Source organism: Callorhinus ursinus, unplaced genomic scaffold, assembly GCF_003265705.2.
Source record: "Callorhinus ursinus isolate GAN/ISIS: 27379988/994484 unplaced genomic scaffold, GSC_fseal_2.0 scaffold1, whole genome shotgun sequence".
NCBI classification, from domain to species: domain Eukaryota; kingdom Metazoa; phylum Chordata; class Mammalia; order Carnivora; family Otariidae; genus Callorhinus; species Callorhinus ursinus.
Window position 1 is genome coordinate 8,692,603 of NW_027397063.1, and position 2,780 is coordinate 8,695,382.

Sequence of the window (2,780 nt, forward strand, 5' to 3'; positions counted from 1 at the left end):
TAGGTTTTTCATAGATGGCTTTTATGATATTGAGGTATATACCCTCTATCCCTATACTCTGAAGAGTTTTGATCAAGAAAGGATGCTGTACTTTGTCAAATGCTTTTTCTGCATCTATTGAGAGGATCATATGATTCTTGTTCTTTCTTTTGTTAATGTATTGTATCACGTTGATTGATTTGCGGATGTTGAACCAGCCTTGCAGCCCAGGGATAAATCCCACTTGGTCATGGTGAATAATCCTTTTAATGTACTGTTGGATCCTATTGGCTAGTATTTTGGTGAGAATTTTTGCATCCATGTTCATCAAGGATATTGGTCTGTAATTCTCCTTTTCGATGGGGTCTTTGTCTGGTTTTAGGATCAAGGTAATGGTGGCCTCATAAAATGAGTTTGGAAGTTTTCCTTCCATTTCTATATTTTGGAACAGTTTCAGGAGAATAGGTATTAATTCTTCTTTAAATGTCTGACAGAATTCCCCTGGGAAGCCATCTGGCCCTGGGCTTTTGTTTGTTGGGAGTTTTTTGATGACTGCTTCAATTTCTTTAGTGGTTATAGGTCTGTTCAGGTTTTCTATTTCATCCTGGTTCAATTTTGGTAGTTGATACATCTCTAGGAATGCACCTATTTCTTCCAGGTTATCTAATTTGCTGGCATAGAGTTGCTCATAATATGTTCTTATAATTGTTTGTATTTCTTTGGTGTTGGTTGTGATCTCTCCTCTTTCATTCATGATTTTGTTGATTTGGGTCATTTCTCTTTTCTTTTTGATAAGTCTGGCCAGGGGTTTATCAATCTTGTTAATTCTTTCAAAGAACCAGCTCCTAGTTTCTTTGATCTGTTCTACTGTTCTTTTGGTTTCTAGTTCATTGATTTCTGCTCTGATCTTTATGATTTCTCTTCTTCTGCTGGGTTTAGGCTTTCTTTGCTGTTCTTTCTCCAGTTCCTTTAGGTGTAGGGTTAGGTTGTGTATTTGAGACCTTTCTTGTTTCTTGAGAAAGGCTTGTATTGCTATATACTTTCCTCTCAAGACTGTCTTTGCTGTATCCCAAAGATTTTGAACAGTTGTGTTTTCATTTTCATTGGTTTCCATGAATTTTTTTTAATTCTTCTTTAATTTCCTGGTTGACCCATTCATTCTTTAGTAGCATGCTCTTTAGCCTCCATGTATTCGGGTTCTTTCCTACTTTCCTCTTGTGATTGAGTTCTAGTTTCAAAGCACTGTGGTCTGAAAATATGCAGGGAAGAATCCCAATCTTTTGGTACCGGTTGAGACCTGATTTGTGACCTAGGATGTGATCAATTCTGGAGGATGTTCCATGGGCACTAGAGAAGAATGTGTATTCTGTTGCTTTGGGATGGAATGTTCTGAATATGTCTGTGAAGTCCATTTGGTCCAGTGTATCATTTAAAGTCCTTATTTCCTTGTTGATCTTTTGCTTAGCTGATCTGTCCATTTCAGTCAGGCGGGTATTAAAGTCCCCCACTATTATTGTATTGTTGTCAATGTGTTTCTTTGCTTTTGTTATTAATTGCCTTATATTATTGGTGGCTCCCATGTTAGGGGCATAGATATTTACAATTGTTAGATCTTCTTGTTGGATAGACCCTTTAAGTAGGATATAGTGTTCTTCTTCATCTCTTATTACAGTCTTTGTTTTAAAATCTAGTTTGTCTGATATAAGGATTGCCACCCCAGCTTTCTTTTGTTGTCCATTAGCATGGTAAATGGTTTTCCACCCCCTCACTTTCAATGTGGGGGTGTCTTTGGGTCTAAAATGAGTCTCTTGCAGACAGCATATGGATGGGTCTTGTTTTTTAATCCAGTCTGATAGCCTGTGTCTTTTGATTGGGGCATTTAGCCCTTACATTCAGGGTAACTATTGAAAGGTATGAATTTAGTGCCATTGTATTGCCTGTAAGGTGACTGTTACTGTATATTGTCTGTGTTCCTTTCTGGTCTATGCTGCTTTTAGGCTCTCTCTTTGCTTAGAGGACCCCTTTCAATATTTCTTGTAGGGCTGGTTTCGTGTTTGCAAATTCCTTTAGTTTTAGTTTGTCCTGGAAGCTTTTTATCTCTCCTTCAATTTTCAATGACAGCCTAGCTGGATATAGTATTCTTGGCTGCATATTTTTCTCATTTAGTGCTCTGAAGATATCACGCCAGTCCTTTCTGGCCTGCCAGGTCTCTGTGGATAGGTCTGTTGCCAATCTAATTTTTCTACCATTGTAGGTTACATATCTCTTCTCCCGAGCTGCTTTCAGGATTTTCTCTTTGTCTCTGAGAACTGTAAGTTTTACTATTAGATGTCAGGGTGTTGACCTATTTTTATTGATTTTGAGATGGGTTCTCTGTGCCTCCTGGATTTTGATGCCTGTTTCCTTCCTCACATTAGGGAAGTTCTCTGCTATTATTTGCTCCGATATACCTTCTGCCCCTCCCTCTCTTTCTTCTTCTGGGATCCCAATTATTCTAATGTTGTTTCGTCTTATCGTATTGCTTATCTCTCGAATTCTGCCCTCGTGATCCTGTAGTTGTTTCTCTCTCTTTTTCTCAGCCTCTGTATTTTCCATCATTTGGTCTTCTATATCGCTGATTCTCTCTTCTGCCTCATTTATCCTAGCAATTAGTGCCCCCATTTTTTATTGCACCTCATTAATAGCCTTTTTGATTTTGACTTAGTTAGATTTTAGTTCTCTTATTTCTCCAGAAAGGGTTTCTCTAATGACTTACACGCTTTTTTCAAGCCCAGCTAGTATCTTTAAAGTCATGATTCTGA